Source organism: Wyeomyia smithii, chromosome 1, assembly GCF_029784165.1.
Source record: "Wyeomyia smithii strain HCP4-BCI-WySm-NY-G18 chromosome 1, ASM2978416v1, whole genome shotgun sequence".
NCBI classification, from domain to species: Eukaryota; Metazoa; Arthropoda; class Insecta; order Diptera; family Culicidae; genus Wyeomyia; species Wyeomyia smithii.
Genome location: NC_073694.1, coordinates 170,175,395 through 170,197,778, shown reverse-complemented (window position 1 = coordinate 170,197,778; position 22,384 = coordinate 170,175,395). Strand labels below are relative to the sequence as shown.

At 37.3% G+C, this 22,384-nt stretch overlaps 2 protein-coding genes across 6 annotated transcripts in view; one reads left to right on the top strand and one right to left on the bottom strand.

The window, feature by feature from the left end:
* The window catches only part of LOC129718820 (proteoglycan 4), a 93,191-nt gene that overhangs the window by 43,854 nt on the left and 26,953 nt on the right, over nt 1-22,384 (top strand). The window lies entirely within an intron of this gene.
* LOC129718821 (uncharacterized) overlaps nt 1-22,384 on the bottom strand; it is a 75,921-nt gene that overhangs the window by 42,547 nt on the left and 10,990 nt on the right. The window lies entirely within an intron of this gene.

Genomic DNA, 22,384 nt, shown 5'->3' with positions numbered 1-22,384 from the left:
AAAATAGCTACTCTTCTTTCAATGAACAACCTTTCCCTAAAAATCCCCAGAGTTGAGTTTCGTTTTGAATTCTCTTACATTTGACGTGCAGAGCGTCACGATAAGGTATCATCCATTAGCCACTTTGGTTTTGTGGGAGGTAATCCTGGCCAATGGTTTAATAGAAATTTTCAAGAATGTGTATGAACTTGAATCTGATGGGGCGACCCAAATAACCGACCCTTGCTGAAAAATAGGCATTGTAACGTCACGAAAAATGGATTTTACACTTATCGCCAGTCGTAACGCGGTTCGATTATTGTTGATCAATATCATGGAAGAAGACGCTCTAGCTCCAAAAGTGCAGGAAAATGTCGCGTGTGTGGATTGCAATATCGTTTTTTTTGCTGCTGCTTTTTTTTGATCTTCATCATACATTCTTTAAGAGTTTGCTTTTGAAGATAAGTAAAAATTCTCGTACATACTTTGACACACGTGTATAGGTCATTTTGCGAACTGTTAGGGTAAGATACACGGTATTTGTTGATGTTGATGTTGGTGTTGTTTGACGTGCGTTATTCCAGCAGTTCCATTTTTTCTGTTGAAATTTTTTTCATAGATTGAGTTCTGAAACGTCTCGTAAAATGGTCTATAGCGTAGACGCGCGAGCGTGTGAATGATCTGTTTGGATGACTTAATGCGGTAAATGGTCGAAGAAAGGAGCGACACGTCTGTGCAAGCGCTGCAATTTTGTTGTAAATCCTTATTTCAGTTCGAGTTTTCACCCGCAGAAAGGAGTACAGCAACAACTATTAATATGTTATGAATTAGTCTCATAAATACTGGATACTTCCCATACGTTTTTCGAATTTGTGAGGGTCGAACCAGGGACAGTCGAATCCTCGCAAAAGCCACAAGTACCCGGAAGTACCTCTGACGGAGCGAATAGAACCGCTCCCATCACCCAAATGCACTAACTCGCCCATTGGGACTGATGCCAGTAAGGTCCCAATTATGGCAACTGGCAACGTAGTTTTTTTTTTCTGTGTGGACTTCCTCACTGCGAACCAGAATCGTAGATCTATTGAGATATGCCCGGGTGTCTGCTGTATCCCGCACTTCTATTGTTTATCAGTGCTTGTGTGTAATGTGATACTCTTCCTTTTACCCGCTTACTGTTCTACTATACCGATGCTCGTTCCTCTTGCCAAATATCACCAATTATAATTCCCTGGAGAAGTGTCGTAGTGCGTCCTTCCTGCTAGTTATATTAATAAGAGAGACTTATGTTTTTGTAAAGTGGAAGTCGCGTTGGCAGTCCTTTCAGTATGTTCCGAGTCCATTGCGTGGTGGGAATCAGGCAGGAGTAGGATCAGATGGTTGTTCCTGACTTACGCCGGTCGGTGGAGTCATAGTTGCCCATAAGGCGCTATGACTGCCCACCCTAGCCATGACCTCACTGCTTCGGCATAGCCCACCATGGGACCATATAGGCGACTTCTACACAGACAGGTCGGTAAGCGAACGAGGCAGTCCCCGGGGGAAGCGGCCCCCGATAATGTGAAGAAGCGGTTGGTGGAGCTAGCCTCACGATCTAGCACACCAACAGGCTCAAAGGCCGGAACATCGACCGGAGCGGCGTCTGCGGGAAATGGATGGATGTAATGATGTTATTGATCTAAAAAAAAATCGGGTCATTGAATGATGCACAGCTAGAAGGAATTACCGCTCCCAGTCCTTCTTTCAATTGATTCATTGTGCATCTTGAGTGGCTCGGACTCATCCCGGAGTAGCAACAATTGATAAGTACAGTCAGTACTAAGCTAAGCTATTCGAAAATTATAATGAATAATTTATTTGATAATGTTTGAATGCATGGATTTCAAAGACCTTCGACAAACAAGCTAAACTTAACCTCGGCGTCGAAATTGTTACATTGATAAATCGTTATTCTAAACACAACACCCGATGATATTCGAGCCTTCCGTTATCAGTACCTACCCTGATCCTGATATACTTTGATCATCCTAGGCTTGATCGTTTTGCCCTTGCAGATACGATTTTCGTTCGTTTGATTAAAATTGGCCAGTTTCGATTAACTGGAACTGTTTCAATCTGTATTTCAAAGCCCAACTATTTGCTGTTCGTGATTTCTTCCACACTTCACTGAGGCTCGACAGCGTAGGCTTCTAGCATGTCTATAGGACAAATGATTGATTAGTAGCCTCATTTTTATTGTGCACTGGCAACCATTTGAAGATACGTGTGAGAATGAAATTATTAGCACCTTCGCCGCGAAAGTTGGCATTCTCGTGATTTGCGTAGTGGAGATAATATTCTGTACCACGGTGCTCCGTTCTACTGCGGTAAGCTAGTAATGTTTAGAAAGATTTTTATAGTTTATCCGGACACAGAGTGTCCACTGGAGTATTAAATTCATTGGGGTTCAAAGGATAATTATAGATCAAGTATGAACAACAGAGTGTCAAAAACTACGTCAGTTAGATTTAATGAACAAAAAAGTCATCTCATTAATTGGGATGGAATGGTTTTTTTTTTGCTAAACTTGGTTGATAGTTGATCTTTCCCTGGCGACAAGGTGTTTACATAACACTGCACTATCACAACAAGTTTTATTGCTGGAAGGTGTCTAGACAGGTTCGCTGTTACGGCTGTACGTAAATAGTTGAGACTGTCCCCCGCGGAGCAACTATTTGGTTCTCTAGCAGCAGCAAGGCAATGTAGGTGCAAAGGGTTGACTGTCAAACGCAAACGCGATTCGTTATGATAATGCTAGGCACTTGTCACGTCGATTGCGTCCTATTCACAATTCTCTCCTGATCCTCGGCGACCTACAAACTTGTTGGATTCTTTATGGCGACTCTAAGGCGTACAGATATTATTACCTTTTATTTGTACAGCACTTATGCGCATTTTTAATGATTTATTATCTACGTACCATTCGCGGTTTACCATATTTATTTTTTATTGGTTTTATGTCTAATGCACTTGTACTTCTCGTTGTATTTTCAGGTTAGTGAGTTATTGCTGAACTGACAGTCGATATACCCTGCGTAATTATTAGCCGAGGTGAGTATTACATTTTGAAAGCCGGTGACGCCAAGAAGCTGCGCTACCGAAACCACGAAAAACCCAGTGATTTATTCCGATAGACAGACCGACGACCACACATCAAGAAATTATTCTCCTACTCCAGACGACGCCACAGAAGAGACCGCAAATCTCACTCGCCGTTGGCTTTGCCGTTTTGGATGGCGACAGTACTGAACCGCACATTTAATCATGTACCAACAATAAACGCCGTCGAATTATGCGCACCGCCTTTCCCGGCATCATTATGAGCAATTCATCAAGACACTTTTTCTCAATCTTTATTGATTCAGCAGTTGTGTATATGTGCATGCAAGCGGCCAACCATCTGCGGGGGGATCGTGTACGCTGTCCGATCGACTTCTTTTGTGTGCGCAATTATTTGCAACTATCAAACCGTAAACTGTCGCACACTGCAATTTACTGTACGAACCACCGTTTGTAGACCGTACAAGAGAATTAAACTAAGTGAGATGGACTTACGTCGAACCAATAACAGCAGCAGTTATGGTTTCACTACTGGGTGGCAATCGAGCAACGAACAACTGAACAACTTTTCTCCATACGAAGCAACACTGCCGCGTGGAGTGGACTTTGATGTACGAGAGTTGATCCGCCACTTTTGCATACCTTCCCTGGGATGGACCAAATCACCAGTTGTCCGTATGTTTACCTTATTTATTTTGAATGAATAATGTGAAAATAGCCCGATTCTTGCCGTCATCTTCAATCTTTTTTTCATATTTGTGTAAAAAGTTCCACACAGAGCAGATGCGCAGAATGAATTTATATATTTGCTCATTTAATTTGAGATATGTCGCCAACGATTCCAACAATGTATGTCAAATAAGGTTTCATAGAGTTGGGGTAATTGTGTAATTCAACGGATTTTTATTTGTCAAGCCTAATATGAAAGATAAGTCAAAAATGGTTGCATATTATAGATATTTACTCGTACAATTAATAGGGTTAATAGAGTTGCTGACGGAGTTGCTTTCGCCTTACAGAAAACCCGTTCAATTTGTGACTTTTTATGCAGGTGTATTTCCCTTGGAGCGTACGTATTTTAATTGGACATCATTTTCGATTTGTAATTAGGACCATTTTTCACTCTTGAAAATGTTCTTCAAAACAATAATATAGGACGTAAAATGGAAAAGTCAAAACTTTGCAGAAAATCACTAGTTACTTCGTGATACAGTGTCTTTTCAATTTGGGGACTATAAGCACCATCTAGCACGATTTTAAAAACGCTGGTTTTTACGACGATTTTTGCCTTTTTTCCTAGAAAGGTATAGCAATCACTGGAAAAACCGAAGGTATAAAAGTGGTCCCAATGGCCGAATGTCATATACCACTCGACTTCTTTCGACGAACTGAGCATTTTCTGTATGTATGTATGTGTGTGTGTGTGTGTGTGTGTGTGTGTATGTGCAACTTTATTTTCTCACTCACTTTTCTCAGAGATGGCTGGACCGATTTTCATGAAATTAATTGCAAATGAAAGGTCTAGCTGCGCTATTGTATTTTATTGTAATCGGATTTTTAGTTTAGAGGTTATGTATCAAAATGTAAAAATCACGAAAGATTAACATCTCAGAAACCACACAACCGATTTCAATAAAACTGGTTTCAAAAGATTGGGCTGTCCCCAGAACCCTTAACTTTTGAATTTCGTTATGATTGAACATATGGTTCAAAAGTTATGTAAAGAAAAGTTATCCTGAGGTTGTTTAAACTCACTCGTTTTTCTCAGTGATGGCTGAACCGATTTTCACAAAATTAGTGTCAAATGAAAGGTCTAGTTGCCCAGTAGATTGCTATTGAATTTCATTGCAATCCGATTGTAACTGTGTCCGTTGTTCATAAAAATGTGAAATCACATAATGAAAGTAAACATATTGACTTTCTCCTAACGATCACTGGCTAATTAAAAGGTAGAAAAATGATTGAAATGGCCGAATGTCATATACTACTCAACTCAGTTCGACGAATCGAGCATTTTCTGCATATATGCATGTATAGGTGTATATGTTTGTGTGTGGGTGTGTACGTGTGTATGTGCACCTTTCTTTCGCACTCACTTTTCTCAGAGATGGTCTGACCGATTCTTTCTATCTTGGTGTCAAATGAAGGGTCTATTTGCCGCTAAGGTTGCTATTGAATTTCATTGTAATCAAACTTTTAGTTTTGGCGCTGCGTCAGAATGTGAAAAACGCTCTTATATCTCAGAAGCTATGAACATAGTTGAATTCAAATAAATGGGCTTTCAAACCCTTAAACAATGAATTTCATAATGTTTAAACATGTGGTTTGAAAGTTATAGAAATAAACGAAACCCGCGGACTGTTTAAAACTATAGCTACAATCAAAATATGTGGCCTCAACATCATTTAAATTTAATATTGTACTATTTCAATGTTTGCGGCCTTGCTCGGGATTGAAGTTGAAATTAAAATTCATTTCTATCATTTCACTTTTTGCCTTTCTCCTAGAAAGGTATAGCAATCACTGCAAAAACTAAAGGTATAAAAGTGCTCAAAAGGGCCGAATGTCGTATACCACTCGACTCAGTTCGACGAGCTGAACATTTTCTGCATGTGTGTGTGTGTAACGCTCTCTCAATCTCACTCGATTTTCTCAGAGATGGCTGAATCGATTTCAATGAAATCAATTGCAAATGAAAGGTCTAGTTGCCCTATAAGACCCTATTGAATTTTATTGTTATCTGATTTCTAGTTTAGAGGTTATGTATCAAAATGTAAAAATCACGAAACATCAATATCTCAGAAACTACACAACCGATTTGAACAAAATTGGTTTCAAATTAACGGGCTACCCAGAAAACTCTTAACTTTTGAATTTTATGAAGATTGAACATATGGTTCAGAAGTTACAGAAAGAAACGTGTTCTGGAGACTGTTTATTCTCACTCATGTTACTCAGAGATGGCTGGACCGATTGTCATAAAATCAGTGTCATATGGAAAGTCTTGTTGCCCCATAAGACTCTAACGATTTTTTTGCGAACGGATTATTACTTTTCCTGTTATGTTTTAAAATGTGAAATCCAGCTATGAAAAGAAACATATTCTGATGACTACTTGGGCTCACTCACTTTTCTCAGAGATGGATGACCCGATTTCCACAGAATTAGTATCAAATAAAAGGTCTAGCTGCCTCATAACACCCTATTGAATTTTGCTGTAATCGTAATGTAACTTCGTCTGTAATGTATCGAAATGTGAAAATCACGAAACTTCATTATCTTAGAAACTACACAACAGATTTGAACAATATTGATATCGAATGAACGGGATACTTAAGGGTTAACAGATGAATTGTGATTGAACACGTGGTTTCAAAGTTTGGCTCCCCCATACGTTTCCTTTTCATTTGATTGTAATCAAACTTAAGCAACCGTTATGTTTTAATTTGTAAAACAACGAAAGTCTTTATCTCAAGTATTACACGACTTATTTGAACATAACTAGTGTCATACAAACGAGTCATCTCTCAAACTTACAAATAACAAACTTCATAAAAATTTGATATACTGTTAAAAAGTTTTGTAAAGAAAAGAAATTCAAAGACTATTCAACACTATAGCTGCTTTGAACAATATATATGGCCTATTTTTGTAGCACTAACACGTCAACTAACGTACGTTGAATTTCATATTTTATACTTTAATTACAACATCAATATTTTAGAACCCAAAGAGTGAATATACCTTTTTGGATTTAAGCATTCATGTAAATCTATTTTTACAAATAATAAGTTTGAATGAGAAAGGCTGAGTCTGACCGCTAGGTGGATTAATTTAGGTTTTTATATATTGCAGTTATTTAACACTTTTTTTGCACGGTGCCTATTCTGCCTGTAATCGCATAATTGTAACATTCGACATTTTATGGATTTCGTGCTTTTTATTGGGAAATGCTTAGAATAGTATGTACTCTTTACATCTGGAAAAATATGCTTATGTTTGTTTGAAAAAAGTCGTAAAAAATACCAAGTTGTTTTGTCACATAGCGTAAATAACCGCATAATTGTCACACTACTTATCTTTTTCAACTTTTTTGTCAAAAAAGTTTCCATCCAAATCCACATCTGCATCTTTTGGAACTCGGAAGTTACTCTGGTCCGGTAACCTACCACCAGTGATCCGTTTCTGATGTTCAGCTCATGCTTGTTGAATACATGAAAAACTTCATTTTCCTTGTGATATATTCCAAAAGTAACTTAAAAGTAACGGCTTAAATGTATCATTGCAAAAATTTCAACCAATTTGACTTCAAAAGTAATATTCAATGTATACATAGTGTAAAGTAGTGCTTTCTTCATGATACTAAGTTTAGTTAAAGTGTCTATTTGCAAGAATATATTAGAAACAATGCATTTAAGGTCAAAATATAAAAGTGCGATTTACTCGAACAACCAACTTTGCAAATGTTACAAATATGCGATTATGGGCAGTATTTCACGTGTATAAAAAAATTAAAGGTACGGAAAATAATAACATAGCGGAGAGGGGGTCAAAGAAGATAATTATTTGCGTTACGTAATTAATACACGTTCTCTACTGGGCTGTTTTTGGTAGGCGACTCACCCAGAATATCTGGAAAATGTTAAAAAAAGGATTCCATAAAACAATGAATATGGGTGTGTATGTGGCCCGCACATTTTTTGCCCATACTAACACTGACTTCCATTGAAAATATACCCCTTCTATCTTACTTGAACTTTGATTCACGAATCGACTAAGCCGAGTTCCCAATAATAATAATAATAATATTTTTAGGGTCGATACGTTTTGTTTTTTTAATTTCACCTTTAACCAACACGGTTTGTTTGATCGAAAAAGTGTCTTCGGCAAAGTTACAGATACTTCCAAATAAAAAATTCTCTGTAAAACAACGTATTTATATTTAGATCTCCAAGGTTAATCAGCTATGATTGTTTAGCTAGCAATGTGAAGTTTTCGTAAAAACAACATCTGTTCTTTAAAAAGTGGGTTTTTTAAGATATAGTAAAGTCCTGTTTACACGTTTTTTTTTTACACGGTTTTATTTTACACGGTTTTATTTTACACGGTTTTATTTTACTCGGTTCTTTTTTACGTCGATTTTCCAAATAACGCAAATTTTCTACGTCGTTTTCTCAAATAACGCGGTTTTTTTACACGATTTTTTTGCACGATTTTTCGTCTTCGCGTAATTTCATTTTTACACGGTTTTATTTTACACGGTTCTTTTTTACGACGTTTTTCCAAATAACGCGATTTTTTTTTTACGACGTTTTTCCAAATAATGCGGGTTTTTTTACATGTTTTTTTTTGCACCGTAGGTAGAATCGTGTAAAAAAGAACTTTACTGTATTTAATTTATAATTATATCTTTATGGTTTTCAAAATTTGTGTGATTTTTTTTCTGAAAATTACTGTCAACAACTTTGTCAAAGACAAAGACCGGGAAGCTCTGGCTCAAAAATTTATTACTCTTTATTTTTTTCGTTGTTATCTGTTTTTTATTTCTCTATGATCTGACAACCATAAATGTTCAGCTAAGCTTTGGTAGTTTTTAAAAAAAAAAATTACTTTTATTAGATAATTAATGCCGAAAACACGTCGATCAAACAAACCTTTCTGGCTTTATATATATTTGTAATCATCAATTACATTACCCATGTTCACTAAATTAGTAGTGATTTAAAAAAAAAACTTCCAGTAACACAAATATACATCGTTAGCATATAAAAACGTTTGTGCAAAATTTCAGCCAAAATAAAAATGACAGTTGAAAATGCGTATCGAAATTAGACCATTTTTTATTAAATTACTCTTAGTTTTTGAATAATTCCAAATCAAACAAGTTTTCATTAGAAACTAACTGTACATATTTTGGACATATTTTAGGTGATTTCTGACCTCCGTGGATAAACTTTCATACAAATTATATAGATTCTTATGTGGAAGATTTATATGGACCGTTGACAGTTAATTTCCCCTAAGTTTCCATGTGATATGTGGACAAACCCTTATTTGTGACCGATGCTTAATTTATATAATTTTGCATTATGTACGACTCAAACAAAAAACATTTGAATTAAAGATGTGTTTGAAAAAAGTGTGCGTATAATTGAGGTATACCTGTATTTCAGATTCGTCTAAATTCAAGTTTATTTATCTAGATCATTTAGGGCATCTTCAGCGGTGGTCTATATTTGAAACAACTTTATACTAGATTTACACCAGCGAAACCTGAATAAAACCAGTTAATATAGACCAACTTTTCGTTCTCCGCACCGGTGTTGTATATCTTGTTGTTTTAAACCGCTGACATCTGTCACACTGTCAACAATTCAATACCCCATGCTATCAGTTTATGAGACTTGTTATAATAAAAAGCACTCAATATTTAACAAACGGAAATTCGATAATTTTTACGCACATTAAAAGATAACTTTGGCCAGACACTTTATATCCACAAGACTTTATGGACTTGACGGTTTGACCCGAGCGTCAGTGACATTTCTCAGGATGGATTGGTATGATCGAAAAATTTCTGCTACAAGTAGGGCTTCGGAGGATAGCGAAAAATATTTGATCGCGTAGATGTTCATCTTCTGTTTTCGTCTCATCAATCCTTCAAAATCTTGCAGTTCTTCAAACTTGGGTTGGGTTTCGAGGATATTCGGTGGCATTGCGCAGCTCTATTCGAACGATTTTCGCTATTTTCGAGTAGGTCACATACTGCCAGATATGCTTCAAGCTTAAAAGGAGCTGTCAAAGTCATTTGTCCTGCAGCTCATCTAACCCGCAAAGTCGTAAAAATACGAAAAACGAAACATAACGCCCCCCAGTGATCATTTAGTTTGTTCGAGTTGCTCGAAACGAAATGCGCAATGTCATCCCAGCATTTTGAACGTTTTCAGTTCAGTGTCTTCGAGGAACATTTTTCTGGCCTCTCAAGGTCTCCTCTAGTCCTACTATAATAAGTGCGATTAACAAAATAGCCAACATATTTGTTATCCTAGTGGCTGATGGTTGCAAACCAAGTAGTTGAACCTACGGTTATGGTCTTCCAGAATTTCCCCTTTTGCTGGTCGGTTTCCTTGAAGCCAAAAACGACAAACCTGTTCATGTTCTTCTTCAGAAAAGCCACAAAAATGAATTGTGAATTGTCATAAAAAATCTTTGTTTTGTTTATTTCCCAACACTCGCAAAATGCTTATATGGAAATAGCTAAAAATGAGGTGTTCAAATAAAATATGACATTTTACCCACCTACTGGTAGCGTACAAAGGGTTTTAGAACGATCTATTTCTTGTTCCAAAAAGTGACAAAAATAGACCAAAACGTATACCAGTTTCAAATTTCTTCAATTTAGATCTGGTATGAAACAAAATTTACACCACCGGTGCAGCAGTGAACTTGAGTTTGTTCCAAAAAAAAATAGAACAAAACAACGATTTGGATCACCGCTGAAGATGCCCTTAGTTTCCCTAAAATTGTTCTGAACATTTCAAAGTGGGCACTCTTGGGAAAAATCCACGTGAAAATTCATTTTTTTATCAAACACTGTCAAAGTGAAGTGGTGAAGTCTCAGAAGTAAACGGACTCGATTTTCCGGAGACTCGATTGTCCGGAATTCGATTACCCGGAATTTTAGACTCGATTATCCGGAATTCTATTTTTTGGTGTTCGTTTTTAATTTTTATTCTGAAATGTTGCCTTTACCATCCACTCTGGCATATTTGTTACTATTTATGTCATTTCTGGCATGTTTGGAAAATGTTCGAACTAAGTGGAAACAATCAATGTCCAATTTATTTTTTTATGCTCCCCAAGAATTTACCCTTTTACGCCTCAGAAATAATTTCTGGTTACGCCACTGCATCATACAAGTAAAATAAAAAAAAATATTTTATGTTCGTTAGTCGCAAATTTTAATATTTTTTCTGTGATTCGATTATCCGGAATGAATTTTGCTTAATGTTCTGGATAATCGAGTCCGATTCTAGTACAGGCTTGTGGTCTTTTTCGCAACTCATTCCAGATGTAAATTATTTTAATGTGAGGTATCTTAAACTTGATTTTCATTAGAGTGGTTCATTTTTTTTTTTACTAGGGAGGTTCCAAAAACAAAATGTACATGGTCGGTTTTCGAAATTTGACATGACCCTTTACGCCAATGTACATATACATTGGAGTTTGTGTTAACGAATATGAACATTGAAATAGAAAGTTTTTGAATGCTAATGGCTATTTACAACTGAAAGAAATTCAATTAATCAATGCGTTGTTGAAGAGATAGTATTTGCACCAATTATGTAAGATGGCCAGTGTTATTATATTTATTTGCTCATGATAATTAGTTGAAACAGTTTGTTGTAGATAAATGAAACCAATGGCAATAAAACAAACATGTTCTTGGTAAACACTGATATCATGATTTGGCAAACGCAACCGACACCTTTTAGCACAATTGTGTAACAGCGCTTATGTTACCTCGTTTGGAAATGTAATACTATTTTACTTTCGTGACATTTAACGTAAACCTATTATGACTTGAATCGTGGCCACGCCGGCTTACAACCTAAGGTCTTTGATTAAATGCAGTAGATGGAATTGTCTGCGTGACCTTTTGGTTGACATAATCAAGTCGTTCTAATTTCCGACGCCCAATGGACACCCGTACCCTTGAAAGAATTAATTAAATGTACGTTTACAAGAATGCAGACTCTCAAAAACAACAAGCTCATGTAGGTATAACGAACCAGAACGGAGCCAGTCAAAGCGCGAAACCACAGTCCAAGCAATTCATTCATCAATATTGTTACCAAATGGAATTGTCAACGTTCCACATCATCAATCACACCGGATCACGTCAATATTTTTTCGCTCATGAGAGCTGAGAGCTAGTATCGGACCGTATATCTTTGATAATTACTCACTTCACCTGTCATACCAAGGAGCGACGCAGTAGCCGAGTCTGTCGCGAAGATTCGCGGCAAATAAATGTCAATATCATCCGTGGACAGATCGAACCGGTTTGCCGCTTTGATGTGTCTCAATCATTGTATGTGTGCTGCCCTGCTCTTTGCACGCTCGCTTGATGTGCTGACGGTTGCGGCGAAGGGGAAAGGCAGGAAAAAGCGCGAGTAAATTTCGAAAAATCGACCATTTAACAGAGCATGGTTTCAGTATCTTCTCCATACGGGATCAGATCAAAGACAAGGATTTCTGATATGAGTGAGTGATATGTGGTTCGATTTGAATTATGTAGAAAAATAATATCGGTTACAATTTTGGTAAATAGATGCTTGAGCTCCTAAATTTCACTAATAACTATTATAGAACAAAGAAATTTGAACACTGAAATGTATTTATGAGGTAACTACACAAATTTCTATACTGTTATTTTATTCTTATAAAATGAAACTAATTCGATTTAATAACGATGAAACATGATCGTTTGTTCCAGATTTACTAATTGGCTGAGATTTTAGTTTCACTGCAGAAGAAAGGTAGTTCAATTCGAACACATCACAATAGACTTTACTTTCGACACTAAAATGTCTGTGTGTTCCCGTTATCTCACATCAACTAGATGATAAATGGTTGTGAATCAAGCCACAGGAGCTTCCTGAAGAACAAACTCAAGGTGATCTAGATTTAATTTTTGGCACGCCAAAAACTTCTGTGAATTGCTATCCACTTGAAATTATGGTAATTTCAGTTCTACTTTTTAAGATAATAATTGAGATTTTATAACACTATTCCTAATGTTTATATTATAACTGAACCTTGAGATAGAGGTGTCATCGTTAGCTGCAGTTACCGTGAGTGATCGTTACGAAGGACACAAACTGCTTGGTCAACTATAAAATGTTAAATTCAAATGTTAAAACCAGAAACCACTTGTTCAACTTCCTCGTCGGTACTATTATTAACCATATGACCTTGTAGTCTGTGGATCCCCTTTATTTCAGCCGCCGTGGACTTATCGGTAGATTATTGAAAGTATCGATTATCGAGATCGTTTATTAATAAAACACAGTGGCTGACACTGACACCAGCTAAGCTCTGACATTATAAGCATCCATGCCGATTTTTTGGTGCTGATTTGGCAACGAGAACCTATCTTCATTCGTCAACTATTTTGGTCCTCGAATGGTTTAGTGCGCAATATCAAACGTCTGAGCAAGGAGAAACGAGTCATTAGTAGTTTCCAGCTATTCGCTGATTCAAACCCGTTCCGGAACTATATAACTAAGGCCATTAAATTCGAGTGATTTAGGGGAAATCGCACTAATGGAATGCAAAATTGTTGCTGGCAGTGCATTTCTGGTTTATTTGAATACTATATGAGTAGCGAATGGGGCAGAAAGATTTAAAAATGATTTCGACGCGAAATGAATCTCTCGCTGAGGGTCGCTTGGGTCACCGTGGAAACAGCGTCGTGTGACCTTTAAGCATCTTATTTGTAAACAAACCGACCAAAGCCACCGGTTATAAATAAATCTCGAGCCCATGTTTGCTCGTTTAAAGGTGTTCACAAAGGGTACTCAATGTTTATGCTTGCTGCCACTGACAGCGACGATTGAGTATATTTTTCCCACGTCTTATTATGATCGCACATAGCAATAGCACAGTACACGTGTAACACGACGAGAAGAAAAATCCTCCTGTAAAGTCACCTCCATCGTTCACACTTGATGCGAAACAAGACAAGCAAAAAGGCAACATTATGTTGCGATGTCGTACCATAATACATACAGCAATCTCATCAATTGGTAACGAGTGCTTAGCGGCACCACCGAGACGACAGGTTATCGGCTTCGTGAGATGCACCATCAGATTGGCGCGTCTCAGAATTATGCAATTCTAGGATATGACGAGATTGGTTTGGTTTGACCCAAAATGAGTCGTCATATTTTTTATTGGACCTTAATGTTTGTTGAAGTTAGTGTGCAGTTCAACCGATTCAACTTCACTCATTGGAACCACAAAATTCCCTGATCCTAATGCTTCCGATATATTTCATACGGCTGCGGTGAACAATAGTCTTAACGTTGAGCTGCAATGACAACGCTAAGTCAACCGGTTATCAATGGCTCTATTTCTGATTGCTGAACTCTTAGATGCACTGTTAGTTAGTGGCTATTGGTCCACACGTTATTTTAATGAAGACCGAATAAAGTGAATTTCCAAAAAAACGGATTTACAAAAATATGGTTTAAATAAATTAATTCTGTAACAATCGAGTTTCCCAAATCCTAGTATATTTGAGCGTTTTCGAGTTCCAGTTTTTTTTTCACTGTATTTGTTTGACTTTCGCTCTATATTCATATTTCATTGTGTTAAGAAATCTATTACCAATATCTGTGCCACACTCGGAGGTGACATACGTGTCTGAGGTTAAATTTCGCAATAAAATGAAAAAAGTGCCCACACTTTAAATGATCATAATTTGATTTAATCGGCCCTCGGAACCGGATTGCTGGCCACTGTGGCCAAACTATGTCAAGGAGAATTCTATAGTACCCCATTATTATTAAACAGTGAATACACGCAAAAACAATAATGTGCGAAATTAGCTCAGGTGGTTTAGGTTTGGATAACGATTGTATGTTGTCCGTAACGAAATTGATTTATAAAGAAGTAGGGTAGGGAACGGCTTAAGCAGTAGCGCCTATTTTAATCAGTCGAAGAAAACAGGCCTCAAACTCCTGCATTTTTATCAATATCGACAATTTCAATGATGGAAACGAAAACTTTGATTGTCTAGCTGTCTTACTAATATAAGAAATACCGTTAATCACAAAGACATCTGTGAACAATTGCAATTGAAACAAATCGACCTATATTGCAGCCATTTAGGAGCCACTTCGGGGCTGAAAAAAACGCCTGCAAAACAGATGGAAACTGCTTAAAATAGGTTCGGGGTGATTGAAATAGTGTCCCTCGATTGGTAACTTTGATTGATGATTGTTAAAGTTTGCTAACTTAATTTTACAATCTGAAAAGAAAGTTCTGACAGAGAAAACGATAGCGAACAGTTTGATATACTACTGTTTGAGTTTTACCCAACACATTTCGAGTATTTCGTCTGAATACACAGGTGGTTCCTAAAGCTGCTTAGAATATGTTCCCTACCCTATATTGTTAACTTTTTCTCGGAGCTGCTATCGCAGAAGCCGACTAGATTAAATAAAATATTATCTGACCGATTCAATTTCATGAATCAAGTTATTCAAATCATTATTGAAGCATTGACAAGGAAAAATGCGTGGGTTTGTTCAAAACATTTTGCATTCAACTATGACTCTACTGGTTTTATTAATACGAATTCGGTTCCACGTTACCGATACCAACGTGAACAAATTCTGTGGCAACGGCTGTTTGGGGATAGATAAGCGGCGCACGAGCCGTTGATTTTATTTTATTTTTATTATCACGATATGATCACGGGTTTTTGAGCCTCCCAAATTGGGAGGCCCAAAACTGATCGTTAGACTGGAGCCGAAGTTTACCGAAACCTCACGATTCTTGTGTATATGATATATATTCTGATTTCGATCTATGCCAATGTATTCACCATAAAAATGTTGCGTTTCACACATTTTTTGTGCGGAATCAGAACAAAAGTCTTGCGAAATGAGTAGACACATTGGTTGACTAATGCATGAACTTACGCATAGACTAATCAACGCGATGCATAGGAAAAAACCAAAACTTAAAATCAGTTCAAGTTTAAGAATCAAAGTTGAGGTCATGATCCAGATTGAGGTAAAGGCCGAAACTGAAATCAAGTCCAGCATCCAAACTAAGATCAATAATTTGGATCTAGACCAGAAATACGGGTCTTTATTCTTGTTTTTGTTCGAAACACATTTGTAAAAATCATCTAAAATGTGTATTCCTATTTTCGTTAAAGTAACTTCCAATGTTCGAATTTCAATTTCTTCACCTGAATCTAAATTGTGATGCCCATTTTCCACCTCATTTTAATCGATCTTTTGATATGAATATTGGATACAGTCTATTACTAGAATGAGGGTAAAGATAAAAAACAACACTGAAGATCAAGACCAAAACTAAAGGGTAATTTTTTTGCTATTTGGTTTTTCGTGTATTCAGATTTGACAGTTCACGCGGGAATTCTGACAGCTGTCAAAGTCTAATGTACTCAGTTTGGTTTGCCATTTCACCATGAACAGACTTACGCCTGAACAACGCTTACAAATAATCGAATGTTATTACCAAAATTCGTCCTCTGTGAAAATGTGAAAATTGTGTTCAGTGACGAAGCTCATTTCTGGTTAAATGAGTATGTTAATAAGCAAAATTGCCGCATTTGGATCGAAGAGCAACCAGAGGCAATACAAGATTCGCCAAAGCACCCAGGAAAATGCACGGTTTGGTGCGGTTTACACGCTGGAGGCATCATTGGTCCGCACTTCTTCAAAGATGATCAAAATCGCAACGTTACGGTCAATGGCGCTCGCTATCGCGCGATGATTTCTGATTTTTTTTTTGCCGAAAATGGAAGAGCTGGGTCTTGTTGACATGTGGTTTCAGCAAGACGGAGCAACGTGCCACACATCGCGCGAATCAATGGATATATTGCGGAATAAGTTCGGTGAGCAATTCATCTCACGAAATGGACCGGTGAATTGGTCGCCTAGATCATGCGATTTAACACCGCTAGATTATTTTTTGTGGGGCTACGTTAAGTCTCTCGTCCATGCGAATAAGCCAAAAACAATTCCAGCCTTGGAAGACAACATTAGACGCGTTATACGCGAGATACCAGCCGAAATGCTCGAAAAAGTGACCCAAAATTGGACTTTTTAAAACGTAGCCGTGGCCAACATTTGAATGAAATTATCTTTAAAAAGTAAATGGCATGAACCAATTTATCGGCTCAAATAAAGATTTCATACAGTTTTGTAATTTTTATGCGTTTTTTTAAAGAAAAATCAAATTCTTAAAAAATCACTCTTTATGTTGAATTTGATTCAGATTTAAAAAAAGATCAAGTCCGTAGCCGCAAGGTTACAGAGTCCGCTTTGGTAAGCGGGTGGTCGTGGGTTCGAATCTTAGTAGAATCAGGCCATTTGGTTGTCAAAGGACTTTAAGCATGGGTTTATTCTCAGGCTCCTCACCACCTACCCTTCCTTCAATCTGGATTCTACAGTACCCCTGTTGACTCTCCTCCTAACAAAAATAAGTCCCTATTATAATAAAACTGGTGTGAGTAACATATGAAAGTTCTCTCCAGGAGATTGTAACTAGGCGATATTGTTAGGATAGACAGAGGCTCGGTATAGTAGAGCAGTAAGCTTGAAACGGCAAGGTAATTACACACAAGCACTGATATGACTGATAAGCGTATCACTTACTTTAATAGTGTTACTGCTGATAATATGTAGTGCGGAGTACAGAAAATACCTGGGCAAAATCACAATAGATCTAAGCTCTGGTCGCAGTGATGAGTCCACACAAAAAAGTCCATGATTAAAATAAAATTAGAGAGTGGTATCCAAGACACGACCGCATGGTAGACGTAGGACTACGTAGATTATTATTCGTCAAACTCTTTTGTTATAGAACTTTCAGTGCGTGTATCGTATATCGAATGACATTCACTATTGCATTAATCGGTCTTTTTCAGGACTACTACATGTATTTGAAAGAACATAATGAATGGTCATTATTGTGATTCACCATAATTCGATGATACTGTGCATAACCGGCGGTATATACGAAACTGCTAAAAATGCTGAAACCGTTTTACAAAACGCACAATATTTCATTATAGAATAGAAATTCATCACGCCACGTAACGAAGCTTCGTGGCGTTTATCGTATTGAAACTGTAGTCAGATTTCGCTACAGATGCGTAATAGTAATGTTCATCGCAACTCGATGAAATTGATGAAATTGGTGTTCAAAAACCGTTCAGTGGAAACTAGATAAAAAGCATTTTTAAACAGTATGTGACGCGGTCTAACTAGTCAGAAGTACACATTGCAACGCTCTACCTGCTCGTCACAGCTAATACGAGTAATGGAGCTTGTGATTGGTTGAATACACACAATTTTAATAAGTTTAATTTTGTAAAGATCGTTTCAAATCTAATCAGTGGTAGAAACAATGTAGGTAAGCAATTGAAAATGATAACTTAACACCGCTACAGTGTACGACCCGGCCTAACAATTGAGTCATCGAGAAGTCCACATCGTAGCGCGTTGTCTGTACAACCTGACGCACAAAGGGAACATCCATAAATGACGTATTTTTTTGACCCACTACCCTCACAAAGGCAAACCCGTAGCTTTATAACAAACCCCCCCCCCCATGACTTTTTTTTTTGCAAATTTGAATATCAAAAATATACCTTGTATCATAAATAAATGACCCTAAACAGACAAAGATAAAAAAGAACAATTAGAAAAAATCCAATTTTTTTCTTAGTTCCAAATTTGCAACGTAGCTTGGCTTGACACCCCACCCTCCCCTTCGTCACATTTCGTCACAAAACTGCAAATCAAAGTAAAAGGAGTAATTGATTATCCTACTTCCTCTATTTATGTCAGCCAGCAAGCAGCAGAAAACAAGCGAAGAGGAAGCGAGCTTGTGATTGGTTAAAAGCTGCAAAACTATAACGAAATTAATGATTTTCAATTCAACTTTTCACTAATTTACCAAAGCAAAAATGTGCTAATTATCATACCATAAGTTTAGGACAACCTTTATCTTTTGATCAAGACATTGGCGTTTGAAATCCGTTCAGGGTAATAACATGATATGCTTTTCAAGAGGGCCCATTTTCGTTACACTTTCCGCAGAATGTCACCCTACTAAAGTGAGACGTCAATCGCTGTGAAGATCAAAACCAAAACTTTGAAAGGTTATCTTTTGTCTATTTATCTCTTTTTTTTCTAGTTGTAAAAATCGGTTTTGCAGTTTTGCAGAAAATAAATCGATGAAACGTGATTATGTTTCATCGATTTATTTACTATTCCTTTACATTGTTTTGTGAAATCTCGCATGATTTTTAGATTTCTCTCAGTTGCATGTGTTTTGTTTTTATTTGATTTTTTCACTTCAAGCTACTTTTGGTCTCTTTTTTGTCAATATTATTCTTATGTTTTTTTCTAATATTCTTTTCGACTTCTTACTTTTTTTATTGATATTGTTGTTTTTGACTATTTCTTCTATTAAAATTGGAAAAAATAAAAATACATACAGTCATCTCACAGCCTAGTTTTACCACTTGTTTGTGCCAATCAAATAATGCGTCGAAACCAAAGGCTCTAATTCACGATTTTTCCTAAAATGGAAGGCCTGACCCCAGAGAATTTACCCTCAGGAAACCGCTCGGTGTCTGGTATTTTGGCCTTTTTATTTGCAGTGGATTTTAATTTTTTCTTCAACTACAGGTACTCACTATTGCGGTGCTTTTCAAATAAACTGTTTTCAATCACCAAAATAGACACTTAGAAAAGAAATCATTATGAACGAAGAACTATCTCGAAATGCAGAACGAAATTTTATAAGCCGTACAGCAGAAGCAAATCCGAATGTGGGACATTCCGTGAAAGATCATCTTAATTGACTGGGAACCTTAGCTAATAGAACAGATTCTTGTCACCTCCATTCCCAATAGACAGATACCGTTCAATATTTAAATAATACTCACCCGATCTAGAGGAGGTTTGTCAGTTTCACAGATGTCTCGGTGACATCACCGCAAGAAGGAGATAAGGGAAAAAGCTACACAACTCAACTGTTCACTAAACCCGAAAAACAAGAAAGTCAGGAAACGTTCTCCGGGGCCATCTGGGCTATGGTACCGAATAGCCGAAGAGAGCCTGCAATACTGCATTAAGTGAAGCCTGCTGCCAACAATCGTCGAGAGTCGTAAAATATAGCCTGTCAAAAATTTATTGCACTTAGTGGCAGCAGACGAACAGAAACTTGTTTCTACAATTACATAATTAAGTATGTCGAAAATTTCGAGGGCTTGCAACTTGAGCACATTTGCTGCTGGATTGAATCGGGGATACTGGAATCAATTGCAGTGCAGCAGTGAAGCAAAGTGGCCCTATAGAGAACGGTCACCAAGAACACCGACACTTCCGCCTGCATTTCCTGCAACCGAACTTCCGTTCGCCTGGTTTCCGTTCATCGGTCTCGGAAGCATAGTGTGGCGACCTTCGTGGTTCCGTGGAGCGCTGAAATACAATCACCTTTGCGCGACTGGTGCTTCCTGGATGGCGCCCTAAACCGCCAAGTGAAGCATTGGCCGGTTGTATGTGGTCAGAATTAAATGTCTTATTTATTTTATTTCGGGGACTTTCTGCTTCGCTTGGCAACGTTCTATGCATACTGTTGCCACATTTGCGCTTGTTTTATTTTCGATCACTCATAAACCCATTGCTCATAAGCACAGAAAGTGGAATAGTAAGTCGGGAGCAGCGAGGAAGTGTTTTATTTCCGATATGATAGCGCCTTCCAGCGTTTGAATGTTTCAGACATGTTTGCTGCGGTAGTCAATATAAATGAATTAAGGTACAAACCGCTTACTTGCTGGCGAATGTCACCCGCGAGGATGCATGTTTTGTCGTACGTACTTCATTCGAGTAACAAGCTTTGGGGTGGAATTACGAAGCGTGGGGGACAACAGCCTTCGTGCCCGACTCGACGACTCGACCGGGCAGTCGAAGTCGGAGACCATTTGTCTAGCAGTGGACTTTGCGGTCTCGTATGTAGGATGACACACGATTTGGTTGTGGGGGGGGGGAGAAGTAATGTATAGAAGATACGCGGGAGGTCCGAGATTGCGTGAAATGACCAGTTAGCTTGATGCAAGACGTGTATGGCAGCAAGTCACGTGAAAAATGCTCGTTCTGCTTGCTGGAAAGGTGAATCAGTTAGCGTATAAGGACATGTGCGATGAACTTTTGAATGGCTGACATAATCGTTGGCTTGTAGTAAACAACTGAGGTATTTTGTTTATTTTTGCTATTACTCGATGCTTGGAATGACTGTTTTCAACATAAGTTACATTTAAAGTTAGTTTTCATCCCTAATGAATTATTCAAATCTAGTGTACAACCATCACAAATTTTCACCCTTTTTTTTATTTAAAAAATTTTTGTTTCAGTACATAAAAAACACAAACAGAGATTTCTTATCCCAAATGTTAAGCTTATGTTTGCTTCCTTCAAGCATAGATCAAATTGAAGTCTTGTATGTGAACCGTGTTTCAAAATTGTTCGACGATCTGCTCTTTGAGGTAATTAACATTACATGTTAGAATTTATTAAATAAAAAAAAGATAAAAAAATTTACGTTCAACATTGTTTTGTTACTTTATATAGACCAGAAAAGGCTTGAAATCGTTCAATGCAAAAAAAGAATATCATAACAAATACCCGAAAAATCTTAAGGCGGGGAAAAATATCCAATGGTCAACCAAAAACAGTAATTCCAAATTGAGCTAAAAATCGCTGAAAACTCAAAGTCCTATAGACCTATGATAAAAAACAATGCATCTCAGGGCAACGTTGACACCGTCGAAAAACGTTTGTAACGGCGAAGAACGACAGAACGAAGAATTGATTCTGAAATAAGCTTGAAATTGAATTACTGTATACGAACCGTTACGAAAAAATTTCATCACAAAATGCATAGTAAACGTGAAAAAAAAACATTATCCCAAGAAAATCATATTTTATATGTGGTCGATCTGTGAGATGCTTTCGGAAATTCGATCGAAAACCAGTCATTAAATGCACAATCGGCAGCTTCATTCATATCACCCAATCGAATGTTTGTTAAGTCATTGAACAATTTCTATTGAAACGTTGTGCGAGATCTTCCTGATTTGCCTCCAGGATGCACAAAGTCATTGTTCTGCGATGGCACAAGCATTCCCGCAAAAGGAAAAAGTCTTCGTGTCATATGCAGTCGATTGCAGAAAAGTAGAGATTTTTTTCCTCCTACTTGCAAAAGTGGAAAATCTCTCCCAATGCTTCTAAAACTCAAATGATAATTTTTCCGCATAAGCCTAGGGCTTCTTTCCTCAAGCCAAACAATAATCACGTTGGCAAGATGAATGGGGTTATTTTAAGTTGGTCTGACAAAGCTAAGTACTTGGGACTAATTTATGATAAAAAAACTTATTTTCAAAGAGCACATTGAGAGTATACAAGCCAAGTGCATTAAATATACGAGATGTTTATATCCTCTCATTAACAGGAATTCTAAACTTTGT